We start from the raw sequence: 14,146 nt of genomic DNA, 5'->3' as shown, positions 1-14,146 counted from the left end.
ACTCAGCTACCTTATCAAGCCAATAATCAAACCGAATCAAAATGAAATGAGTTAATTTCGTCAAACGATCAACTACAACCCCAATTGCATCTTTCTTTTTAGGAGACAGAGGCAAACCCAAAGCAAAATCCATGGTCACACGATCACATTTCTACTCCAGAATCATAACTGGTTGTAATAACCCAAATAGTACCTAATGCTCAGCTTTAACTTGCTGATAGATCAAACATCTCGAAACAAAGTCAGAAATATCTCTTTTCATTCCCGGCCACCAATATAGTTGTTTCAAATCATTACACATTTTTGTATTTCCTAGGTGTACAGAAAATCTATTACTGTGGTTTCACTCAAAATTGTTTGAATCAAATTTGGATTTCTTGGAACACAAAGTCTATTTCTGAACCCCAGACAGTCATCAACATCTATCCGGAATTCAGAATCAGAATCAGAATTACACTGAGTTCATTTAGCCAAAATCTCATTATCAATCTTCTAAGCTTCGACAATCTGTTGTAGAAACAAAGGTCTCACTTTTAATTTAGCTAAAACCGAACAATCATCAGACAGAACTAAATGAGCATTCATTGCAAATAATGATTTTCAACTCAAAGCATCAGCAACCACATTTGCTTTTCCTGGGTGATAATCAATCACAAGTTCATAGTCTTTTAACAGTTCTAACCATCTTCTCTATCCTAAATTCAAATCTTTTTGTGTCATAAATACTTTAGACTTTTATGATCAGAAAACACGTGACATTTCTCAGCAAACAGATAGTGATGCAGATCTTCAAAGCAAACACAATAGACTCTAACTCAAGGTCGTGTGTCAGATAGTTCTTCTCATGCGGCTCTAATTGTCTCGAAGCACAAGCAACAACTTTTCCTTCTTCCATTAAAAAACAACCGAGTCCATTCAATGAAGCATCGCTGTAAACAATGAATTCTTTACCTGGCTCAGGTTGTACCAATACCAGAGCTTCAATTAACAGAGCTTTTAACCGCTTAAAACTTTTCTGACATTTTTTAGACCACTCAAATTTCATATCTTTCTGAAGAAATTTTGTCAATGGAGTTGCTATCACAGAGAAATCTTTTACAAATCGTCTGTAGTAACCTGAAAGTCCCAGGAAACTGCGGACTTCAGATACATTCCTCAGAGGCTTCCAATCTAGAATAGCTGAAATCTTGCTTTGATCAACTCGGATATGGGAAGCTGATACAATATAACCCAGAAAACCAACTTCTCGCAACCAGAATTCACATTTACTAAACTTTGCATACAACTGTTTATCTCGCAGAGTCTGTAGTACTATTTTCAGATGTTCAGCATGCTCAGATTCATCACGTGAATAAATCAATATATCATCAATAAATACAACAACAAATTATCTAGATACGGTCTAAAAATTCTATTCATTAAGTCCATAAATACAGCAGGTACATTCGTTAAACCAAAATGCATAACTAAAAATTCATAAGCCCGTACCTCATTCAGAAAGCAATTTTTAGAATGTCAGAGTCCTTTACCCGTAACTGATAGTAACCCGATCTAAGGTCTATCTTTGAAAACATAGTAGCACTTTTCAATTGATTGAATAAATCATCAATTCTAGGCAGAGGGTATTTGTTCTTTACAGTCACTTTATTAAGCTGCTTTAATCAATACACATTCTTATTGTGCCATTTTTCTTTTTCACAAACAGAACAGGAGCACCCCAAGTTGAGAAACTCGGTCTACCAAACCCTCATCGGTCAATTCTTGCAACTGAGATTTTAATTCCTTTACCTCGATCGGAGCCATTCTATACGGAGCTATCAAAATTGGAGTAGTACCAGGTACTAATTCAATGCCAAACCCGACTTCTCGAATCAGAGGCAAACTAGGTAGTTCTTCAGGAAACACATCAGAGAAGTCACAAACAACAGGCACTAATTCAACTTTCTTACCATTCACTTTCGAATCTAACACATAAGCTAGGTAAGCTTTATAACCTTTCTTCACATATTTCCATATTTTCATTGCAGATACCACAGCTGATAGTCCATTTAGATCACTAGACTCAATTCGGATTATTTCATCATTCTTACACCTTAAATCAATGACTTTTCGTTTGCAATTCACAATAGCATTATGCAGAGTTAACCAATCCATTCCCAGAATTATGTCGAATTCATCGAAAGGTAAAAGCATCAGATCAGTAGGAAAATAGATATCTCGAATCATTAATAGTAAATTCTTGCAAACTTTATCAACCAAGACACTTTTGCCTAAGGGGTTCGATACACTAATTACGAATTCAGTAAACTTTATAGGCAACGTCTTACTGTGCACTAAATTCATACAAATGCAATCACAGAAGTATCATAGAGAGTAAAAGTACCAGTAATCACGTCTGGAGATGAGGCTTCCTCACGAGCTCAAATAGCATAGGCTCTGTGATCGTGTTATTTCGTGATAGGTTTTAAATATTTTTAATTAATCGTTCTTGAAACTAACTATTATCGCGATGTAGGCAAGTGTACCTATCGAACAGTAGTATAGTTTTAGCAAGACCGGATTGTCAAACCCAAAGGAACTAAAAGTACTATTCATGACTGTCTTTTTATTATCTAGCCTAAGAATAAAGAGGTTTTTGTCTTAATTAACTAATTATCTAAACTAAGAATGACAGAGAATGGAATTGGAGAATTCCTTTTGAAAAAATCGATTGAATGAAGACAATACCTAAGGAAAAATCCACTTAGACTGTACTTGTTATTCTGGCTCTAAATCAGACGATTTATTCATTTAGCTTGTTCCGTAGAGATCCCTAAGTTCCGTAGAGATTCCCTTAATAGGTTTCATCCTACCCTCCCCAGTATCGTCTCACCCAAACTACCGAGGAAGAAGCCTACGAGGACATTCCTAATGATGTCCCCCCATAGCACGAGGACCCACTGACCTAGTCACCACGACCCTCTCGTCTAGTTCATGTGGCAGCTTCATATGCTAACATCTCGGAGCGCCTCAACCGATTCGAGCAGCAGTGTTTTCAATGATTTGACAACATTGATGCTACCCTACAGCAGATTTGTCAGCACCTCCACATCTCATCACCAGATTCGGGTTATTAGTCTTGAATAGGGATAATAACATAACTTAGAGATCTCTACGGAACAAGTTAAATGAATAAATCATCTGATTTAGAGCCAGAATAACAAGTACAGTCTAAGTGGATTCTTCCTTAGGTATTGTCTTCATTCAATCGATTTTTTCAAAAGGAATTCTCCAATTCCATTCTCTGTGCATTCTTAGTTTAGATAATTAGTTAATTAAGACAAAAACCTCTTTATTCTTAGGCTAGATAATAAAAAGACAGTCATTAATAGTACTTTTAGTTCCTTTGGGTTCGACAATCCGGTCTTGCTAAAACTATACTACTGTTCGATAGGTACACTTGCCTACATCGCGATAATAGTTAGTTTCAAGAACGATTAATTAAAAATATTTAAAACCTATCACGAAATAACACGATCACAGAGCCTATGCTATTTGAGCTCGTGAGGAAGCCTTATCTCCAGACGTGATTACTGGTACTTTTACTCTCTATGATACTTCTGTGATTGCATTGATAGACCTGGATCAATCGGCTTCCTTGGAGTAATTTTGAGATTTACTGAATTCTGTGATTGCATTGAGGAGAGATCTTCAGTCTTGATGATGAATCCGGATTCTGAGATGAATCAATCAGCTTTCTTGGAGTAATTCCTTACTCTCTATTCTGTGTGTCCCCATTTTCTCCTCTTCTAGGGTGTATTTATAGGCTTTGGAATGCCTATGAGCCCTCAAAATTAGCTTTTATCGAATTGGACTCAACTTGGGCTCGGTAAGGACACACCCGTGTGACACGCCCGTGTCCGATTACTTCAGGCCGTGCTCGAGCCTATTAAATGGCACGAGTGTGTGGGATGCCCGTGTGAGGAAGTCTAGGCCATGTTGAGTTTGTACTTTGGCTCATTTTCTCCATTTTTGGCCCGTTTCTCGTTCCTTTCGCTCTTCTAAGTATAAAACATGAAATTAAAGCATTAGGATCATCGAATTGATCAATTCTAATGGAAAATCATCCATAAAATACTTTAAACATGGGGTAAAAATATGTATAAATTACGGTTACTGAAATACCCCCACACTTAAGCATTTGCTTGTCCTCAAGCAAAGTTCTCAACTCATAATCATAATTTGTATCGATAATATCTCACATTAATCCATAAGTAATCATACATTGAGAATTTCAACTAAAAGAACATAAAAGTTTCAAACATTCTGAGTTGAGTATTTAATCATGCAAACATAGGTGTCTCTCCTCATCTGAGTAATTTCCTTTGATTCAGAATATCACAGAGTTTCAAATCATCACTAAAGATTCACTCAAATCACTCGAGGTGTTTAAGGACAATAAATTAAGTACTCAATAGTCAGTAATGAAAAGTCATTACCATAGGCTTGTATGAAAATCAAATCTCCACCACTATAATTTAAGAAGATACATCAATCAAAAGGTCTTTAGAGGGTTGTAGTGAGGCTTAGTTAGGGGGGTGTGGTCACAAGCTGAAAGAAAGGGTTAGAATCGAGAATGAATTGAAAAATTGCCTAACTAGAAAAAGAGTTAATCTTCACTTGCGTACAACAAAACTTCTTTTCAGAATATGAAATTACAGATAAGTATACATATTTTTTTTCTAAGAACAAGTTAAATATTTATAGACTAACTTATTACAAACAAGACATAGCTAAGCAATTTCTTCAACTCAAATCTCGAAAAAAATAGGAATCAAATTAATTTAGGGGATTTCAACAATAATGGGTTAAGGGTTAATATTGAGGTTAATATAAGGAATGGCTTGTTAAGCTCAAAGGGATTTACTAGGTGTTAATCGTGGAGGTAGGCTTTCCATGGCATGAGTGGGTTAATCCTAAGTGCCTTAATCATTTTGATATATCAAATCAAATGGTGTGGTCTCGACATGCATAATCAAGCAAGTTCTAGAATAATAGTTCAATACTTACGCACTCAAAGCAATAATAAAAGTGAGCATGAAAGGATTAATAGATGCTCAAAAGGCTCAAAAATCTCACAAAAAAATATGACTTTTTGATGTTTAGACTCGTGAATTCCAATTCAAAGTAATACTTAGACTTGGGGAAACAACCTATAATTTTAAATTCTTAAAAATCAACTTACCATGCTTGATTCTCTAATGACTTAAAGTTTAAACAATCAATGCATAAATCCCTATGTTTTAATTCAAGACATATCAATCAAAATTATAAATCAATTAAAATTTATCCTAAATATGATATGACAGCTTTTCAAGAGAACAAGGTAATCATTCAGGGATTTTTCTGATAATGACATGAATGCCCCTCCCACACTTAAGATGTACATTGCCCTCAATGTACAAAGATAGGTATTATAGAATATAAAAATAAGATAGGGAGAGAAGTGAAACTTCCTATATGATGAATTCCTCGAACTAGAGTTTTGGAGAGTAATCTATTCGAGAGTGGAGGAGGATACTCCGGCAGTCGTAGAGGTTCATTAGTCCATAAGTCCTGCACCAAAAGAATATTATATCTAGTGGTAGCTACAGTCGTGGTCGATCAGGACATGACAGTCGTGGAGAACCTTTCCCGGTGGAGTTTTAGTTCCTATGTGACAATGAGCTTAAGAGCTCTATATAACTGTGATAAAATCAGGAACTTTTTAGGGGATATTAGGAAGAATAATTACTCAAAAAGAAATAACTGAAATTAATAATTAAAAAATAAAATTTCTAAAATCTAATAAAAATAAAAATAGTTTCAATAAGAATTAAAAACATAAAATAATAAATATATATTTTTAAACATCTTCATCGCTGGATGGTTCGCGAGGTGGGACTGGTGATGAGATGTGGAGGTGCTGACAAATCTGCTGTAGCGTAGCATCAATGTTGTCAAATCATTGAAAACACTGCTGCTCGAATCGGTTGAGGCGCTCCGAGATGTCAGCATATGAAACCGCCGCATGAACTGGACGAGAGGGTGGTGGTGGCTGGGTTAGTGGGTCCTCGTGCTATGGAGGGACATCATTAGGAATGTCCTCGTAGGCCTCTTCCTCGGTAATTTGGGTGAGACGATACTGGGGAGGGTAGGTTCCTCGACGCCTCTCGATCATCCTCATGCTAAGCGTGCTTGAGATGCCTTGTGGAGACATCTGGCTGATGAGGGGCCAATAGAGATGACCCCTTTCTGATGCCGCTTCGTCTGGTGCTGAATCGCAAGGGCGATGAAATAGGCAAGGTCGATGACGTGCCCTTGCGACATACACCATAAGAAGTAGGCGTTGTGAGTGTTGACGACACCTGTGCTCTCTCGCCTCCCTATAATCATGTGAGCTAAAATGGCGTGTAGGTACCTCAGGGATGGTGGGAGAATTGATGCCTTGGAGCGGCTAGGATTGTAGGAGGCTGAGCTAGGGGCCAAAGTGTGCCAGCACTTTGAGGGAGAAAAATGTATGTGGCTAATAAGAGCATGTAGTTCATTTTCCTCCTTGAACTCCTTCGTATATAAGCCTAGTACAGCACCAAACTCTGGGACGCTTAGTTGGCGGACTAACCCACCTAGGCAAAACTAGACTGTGCCGGGATCATCGTAATTTGTCATTACGGTCTGAAGATGGAACATTGAGCATAGTTCCATCGTGAGCTCGAGATACGTCAGCTCGATAACCTAAAGAACAGCTCTTAAAGGTCGATGGTTAGGAGGGCCTGAATTGCATCAGCCATCTGAACTTGTTCTATGGCAGCCCAGTCGATGCAGCGGCCCGCAATTAAGGGTCGAGCCCGAAGTATTTGAAAAATCTCTTCTTGGGGCCCTTAGGGGAACTGTAGGAGAGGGTGACGAATTTTCGTGGTTAGACCCGCAAAAGATGATGCTCCTTTCCTCTTCTTCGAGGCAGGTACGACGGCCATTTTACCACATGAAGATGACATGGTACCTGTGTTTATAATCATCAAGTCATCTTGATGAGTTGTCAAATTAAAGGGAAAAAAGCAGAATTTCAGCCACAACCAAACATAAATAATATAATAATTTCGTGACCTTATCATTGTATGAAAATGGGCATAGTAATGGCATGTATAGGTGAGGCTTTTCTAACAACATGATTGAAAAATACAAATCGAATGATAGACATTGGCATGGAAATATCATGAGAATGAGCATGGTAAAGTCATGGGTATGAGGTTTCCCTAATAACTTGATTTAACACGCAATGTATAATAACTAACCTAAGAATGCAAACTAAATGATAAAATAATGAGCAAAATGAAAAATAGTTCGAATGCAATGAAGATTATGCTAATAATAAGCATTAGTAATAAGTAAAATATAAGTGAAAGGAGTAAACAAACGCTAAGGGAGAGGGATTGAGCGTTAAAAATGAAGTTGGAGGCGGCGCACGGGAGTGGTAGGGAGGCCGTGTGGAGTTGCAAAGGTTGGGGTTAGGGTTTTCAAATGGGGAAGAAAGTGAATAGTGCAGGATATTTATAGATTTTGGGGCACACAGGCGTGGCACACGCCCGTGTTCCCCAATTTCAGCTCGTGTGATTCGCGAATTTCAAATTTGGGCACGTCTGACATTTAGTACACGCCCGTGCTCCTCGAGCGTGTAGGTTCACAGGGCCGTGTCGCACGACCGTGTCTAGCTTCGTTTGCTTCTCTTACACCCATGTGTGCAAGCCCCACGCCGGTGTTAATTTAACAGGTTCGACCACGGGTGTTCCACACGAGCGTGTCGAATGCCCGTGTTGTTTTGGCAGGCTCGACCACGGTTCTTCCGCACGGGCGTGTCATACACCCGAGTTGTTTTGGCAGGCTCGATCACGGCTATATTGCACGGCCGTGGCATTTAATCGTAGCGTGTGTTGGGGAAATCTTTTACCCTATTTTCACACGGCCTTAAGCACTCCCATGTGCTTGGCTGTGTCTCTGTGGAAATACTTGTATTTAAGATTTCTATTAGTAAGTTAGGAGTTAAATACAAAAATTTAAAGAAATTAATATTGTTACTGCTCGAGTTGCCTCCTGAGAAGCACTTATTTATAGCCTAAGCTCGACTTACCTCTCCAGTGAATGGTCATGGTGGTTTGAGGAGTTTATACTCCTCATTCCTGTTATCAATCTCATCAAAATAAGGTTTTAATCGGGTGTTGTTTACCTTAAAAGTGCCGAACTTGGGATGAGTCACCTCCACCGTACCAAATGGAAAAATACTGAGTACCGTAAGAGGGATTTTCTCATTCGGTGTGGTAGTGACAATGTGGGGATCTACGGCATCTAATAAGACCTTATCACCAACCTTAAGTTGATTTGGAGAGATATCGGGCTCGTTTTGGAGTAGTTTCAATTTTTCGAGTGTTCTTGGTTTGTGCGTTCGCCATTCATTGAGTTCCTCGATTTGTAATCTTCAATCTTCATGAACAGGTCCTCTACTAGTGCTTGAGAACGACTCGTGTTCTTCCTTCAGACTCATTTTTTACAAAGTAGATTGCACCATATTGTTAGTTTTAGTAGAATGGATTAAATGATCACTTTCAATTCCTGATATGTTTCCAGAATTGCGAGCTTGAAGGGTGATTGTTTCGTCTCCCACCCGGAGTGTGAGTTCACCTGTGCCAACATCAATGATGGTTTTAGCAGTTGCTAAAAAGGGCTTTTCTAGAATTAAGGGGAAATATAAATTTATCGATTTTAACTAGCACATCTTCAATAATACCTCTAGGGAATCTTATAGTTTTCTCTGCTAATCGAATGCTCATCCTAGTCTGTTTGGGTTTCCCAAGACCTAGTTGCTTAAACATTTTGTAAGGCATGACGTTGATACTAGTCCCTAGATCAGCTAATGCATGATTAACATCTAAACTACCAATTAAGCAAGGAATAGCAAAGCTCCCTGGGTCTTTTAGTTTGTTGGGTAGTTTATTTTGGAGAATGGCCGAGCAAACTGCGTTCAGCTCAACATGCGATGCCTCATCCAACTTCCGCTTATTTGCTAAAAGTTCCTTCAAAAATTTCATTGCGTTTGGCATCTGCGATAGAGCTTCAATAAACGGTAAGTTAATATGTAATTTTTTTAAGAGTTTAAGGAATTTACCAAATTGTTCATCTAAGCGGTCTCTCCTTGTCGCGTTGAGGTATGGCACACGAGGTTTATATTCGACAGTCACTGGTTTGTTTGTATTGTGATCTACCTCACCTTGACCTTTGCTTACCATAGTTTCTTGCCTCAATTCTGGTTCAGGCTCAATGAATCCTTCGTCATCTTGAGTATTAATTGCATTGAGTTATTCCCTTGGGTTAGGTTCGGTATTACTTGGCAAACTACCTTGTGGTTGTTCGGAGATTAGTTTGGAAAGCTGACCTATCTGAGTTTCGAGCCCTTGGATCAACGTTTTTTGATTTTTAAGTGCTGTCTCGGTGTTCTAAAAATAGGTTTCTGACACTGATATAAACTTTGAGAGCATCTCTTCAAGGTTTGGCTTCTTTTCCTGTTGGTAGGGTGGTTGTTGGTAGCCCGGAGGATGTTGTGGTCTTTGATTTCCTTGACCGCCCCGCGAGAAATTGGGGTGGTTCCTCCAACCTGCATTATAAGTGTTACTATATGGATTGTTTTGAGGTCGAGGATTATTACCCATGTAGTTTAATTGCTCGTAATCCATGTTGTGGCCATAGGGTTGGTATTCCGAATGGTTTGTTCCACCTCCACTTGTTTCACACTGCATTATTAGGTGAACATGTGAAGAATTAAGAAAACCATCAATCTTTTTATTTAAGAGTTCTACCTGATTAGAGAGCATGGTGTCCGAATCGACGTTGTAAACGCCGGCTATTTTCGTTGGCTTTTTCCTCATGACTTGCCACTGATAGTTATTCAGTGACAACTCCTCTATAAACTCATAGGCATCTTTCGGTGTTTTATTGTTGATGGTTCCGCCAGCAGCTGCGTCAACCATTTGCTGAGTCGAAGGATTCAGACCACTGTGAAATGTTTGTACTTGGAGCCAAAGCGGTAACCCAGGGTGGGGGCATCTTCTCAAAAGGTCCTTGTATCTCTCCCATGCATTGTAGAGTGTTTCTAAATCCATCTGCACAAAAGAAGAGATATCATTACGCAATTTAGCTATTTTAGTCGGTGAAAAAATTTTAGTAAAAATTTTTGGGTCATTTATTCCCAAGTAGTAATTGACCCTCGTGGTAATGAGTTCAACCACTATTGAGCTTTGTTCCTCAGTGAAAAGGGAAACAACCGAAGATATATGGCATCATCAGAAACACCATTAATTTTAAATGTATCGCATAGTTTTAAGAAGTTGGCTAAATGAGCGTTGGGATCCTCATCCTACAAACCATCAAACTAAATAAATTGTTGTATCATTTGGATAGTGTTAGATTTTAATTCAAAAGTATTTGCAGCTACAGCAAGTCTAACTGTGCTTGATTCAGTTCCTGTTAAAGAAGGTTTAGCATAATCATACATAGTGCGTGGAGCAGGATTTTGATTAACCGCAATTGCAGGAGGTAGCTGATTGCCTTGGTTTTCAGCCATCTCTTCAGTTGGGGGATGAGTATCGTCTTCTTGCTCGTTCTCTGTGTATCCTAAGCTTCGCCTTATTTCTCTTTGGTTTCTATGAACTGTGCGATCGATTTCTTCGTCAAAAAATAGTGGCCCTGACGGGTTTCTTCTAGTCATAAACTATAAAAACCTGCCAAGAGAAGGAAAAAGTAAATAAGTAAGTAATAATAATAGTATAAATTTAAATTGCAAGAAAAATAAATGGCTAAAGTAATAAAAATTGAGCGTTCCTAATATCTTAGTTCCCCGACAATGGCTCCAAAAACTTGATCGCGTTATTTCGTGATAGGTTTTAAATATTTTTAATTAATCGTTCTTGAAACTAACTATTATCGCGATGTAGGCAAGTGTACCTATCGAACAGTAGTATAGTTTTAACAAGACCGGATTGTCGAACCCAAAGGAACTAAAAGTACTAGTAATGACTGTCTTTTTACTATCTAGCCTAAGAATAAAGAGGTTTTTGTCTTAATTAACTAATTATCTAAACTAAGAACGCATAGAGAATGGAATTGGAGAATTGCTTTTGGAAAAATCGATTGAATGAAGACAATACCTACGGAAAAATCCACCTAGACTGTACTTGTTATTCTAGCTCTGAATTGGTCGATTTATTCATTTAACTTGTTCCGTAGAGATCCCTAAGTTATGTTATTATCCCTATTCAAGACTAATAACGTCTAATCTCTAGATTGAATAACCGAGACTTTTCTCTAGTTAACACTCTAGGGTTGCATGAACTCAATCTATGGATCCCCTCCTAATCTGGCAAAATCTTATCACCCTATGTCTAGGCACACAATCAACTCCGCTTAATTATGGTACTCTTAGATAGGGTCTATTCCTCCTCTGAATAAGAGCTTATCTTGAATCAATATCCTGGGATATCAAAAAAGAATTAAGAACACGTTATTAAGAACAAGTTAAATATTTATCATACAATTCAAAAAATGAAAACAGGATTCGTCTTAGGTTTCATTCCCCTTAGATGTTTAGGGGATTTAGTTCATAACTAAATAAGAAAACATCTCAGAATAATAAAGAATACAATACATAAATAAAACCCAAAACTCCAGAAGGGGAATTGAGGAGAGATCTTCAATATTGATGATGAATCTGACTTTTGAGATGAATCAATCGGCTTCCTTGGAGTAATTACTTACTCCCCATTCTATGTGTCCCCCTTTTCTCCTCTTCTAGGGTGTATTTATAGGCTTTGGAATCCCTATGAGCCCTTAAAATTAGCCTTTTTCGAATTGGACTCAACTTGGGCTCGGTAGGGACACGACCGTGTGTGATTACTTCAGGTCGTGCTCGAGCCTGTTAGAATGGCACGGGAGTGTGAGATGCCCGTGTGAGGAAGTTTAGGTCGTGTTGAGTTCGTACTTTGGCCCGTTTCTCATTCCTTTTGCTCTCCTATGCTCTCCTAAGTGTAAAACATGAAATTAAAGCATTAGGATCATTGAATTCACCAATTCTAATGGAAAATCATCCATAAAATGCTTTAAACATGGGGTAAAAATATGTATAAATTATGGTTTATCACTCTGGTAGGTGCTCTGGCCTCGGATCTAACAATAGTATCCCCAGTAGCTCTTTGACCACTACTTGCATTTCTTGTATTTCTAAAAGGTCTACCTCTAGTTGAGGTGTTGCTCAGTTTCAGATTCTGTACATTCTCTTACTTAGCAAGTTCAGAACAATGTCTTATAAAATGGTCCAGAGATCCACATCAAAAACAGGCTCGGTCATTCAATCTACAATTCCCCAGATGTCTTTTACCACAGTGCTTACAATCAAGTTTCTCAAATCAGACATTTCCAACACTTGCAACAGAGGTAGCAGGGACTTTGAAGTTTGAATGTGATCTAGCTCGATCTCGATTTGAATGTCCCACATTAGCATTTGGACGGCTTTGATCCTCTCGGAATTTCTTTGGCATAAACTAAAATGATCTACTTGAAGATCTCTTTCTAGCATCTCTAGCTTCAGAATAAACTTTTCTTTTCTCTTTACTTAATTCTTCAGCTTTACATGCTCGTTCAACGAGCACTACCATTTTTTTTAATTTCCAAAATCCCAACTAACTGACGGATATCTTTGTTTAGTCCATCTTCAAACCTTTTGCATATTATTGCTTCATTCGATGCATATTCCCGAGCATACTGGCTCAATCTCACAAATTCACGTTCGTATTCAGTAATAGACATACGACCCTGTTTAAGCTCGAGAAACTCTTTCTGTTTCTAATCAATGAATCTCTGACTGATATATTTCTTCCGGAATTCAGATTGAAAGAAATCCCATGTAACTCGTTCACTTGGAACCACTGATATTAAAGTCTTCCACCAATGGTACACCGTATCTCTCAGAAGTGAAACAGCATATTTTACACATTTCTCAGGACTCAGTGACATTTCATCAAACACTCTTATTGTATTTTCCAACCAGAATTCGGCTCTTTCAGCATCATCATTCATGGTAGCTCAAAACTCTTCAACCCCATACTTTCTAATCTTATCAACCAGTGGTCTACTCAACTGTACCAGATTCACTCGTGGCATATCAAGAGTTTGAGAAGGATTAACCGGGGGTGGAGGTTGTTGTACAGTTGGATTGGTTCTAATGTATTAGGTGAACCATTCACTCATCATCTGATAGAAGGCTTGCTTAGCCTCACCATCACGGCTACTCGTAGCCGGTCTAGAATCAGCTTGCACCGTCTCTTGCGCTGGAGCGGGCGCATTGCTTTCAACATTGTCAGCTACAGCTCTATCGGGATCCATTTGATATATAAAAGCACATTTCAATGTCAGGAGTCATCACACTATCACAGCTTCAGATATATGACATGTATAGCTAGACTCACATACGTTATGGTAGTCCTGACCGACTAAACTATAGCTCTAATACCAAAAAAATGTAATACCCCTAACCCGTAACTGAAATCAGATTAGGGTTACGAGGCATTACCAGACAGACAGAACATTTCAGACCAATACAGAATAACATATATTAAATATCACTAATATAGAGGCATTCATCAACAATTCATTTATTAATACATTCTACGAGACCTAAAACATACATGTAAGAAAGGTCGGAACTAAAATGAATACATTTAGAACTTTCAGAACTCAACCAATTTTTTCAGACTGTTAAAGTCACATGCCCGTGCAACTAAGCAATGTGTCACACACGGGCACTAGACACGCCCATGTGAACCAGTCGTGCCAAAAATAGGTCCTATACTGACTTTTTCACATGGCCAATAGGCACGCCCGTGTACTATGGCTGTGTGATACTTAGCTAGCTACTGACTTTAGCCTAAAGCCATATGACACGCCCGTGTGTCAATACCGTGTGGTTCTTAGGAGAATATTGCTTTTCTTACATGGCCACAAGGCACGCCTGTGTCCCCTGACCGTGTGGCACCAAGCAGGCTTGGTTTAAGCCAAATTTTCCACCCCATTTTGGGTCCAATCCTAC

At 38.5% G+C, this 14,146-nt stretch overlaps 1 non-coding gene across 1 annotated transcript; it reads left to right on the top strand.

The window, feature by feature from the left end:
- Positions 1-10,095: 10,095 nt before the first annotated feature.
- On the top strand, positions 10,096-10,202 carry LOC121208672 (small nucleolar RNA R71). Its single transcript, XR_005903803.1, has one exon. It is a non-coding gene; the product is annotated as a small nucleolar RNA R71 (small nucleolar RNA).
- Positions 10,203-14,146: the final 3,944 nt, after the last annotated feature.

Source organism: Gossypium hirsutum, chromosome A10, assembly GCF_007990345.1.
Source record: "Gossypium hirsutum isolate 1008001.06 chromosome A10, Gossypium_hirsutum_v2.1, whole genome shotgun sequence".
Lineage (NCBI taxonomy): Eukaryota > Viridiplantae > Streptophyta > Magnoliopsida > Malvales > Malvaceae > Gossypium > Gossypium hirsutum.
This window is presented reverse-complemented; position numbering and strand designations above follow the sequence as displayed.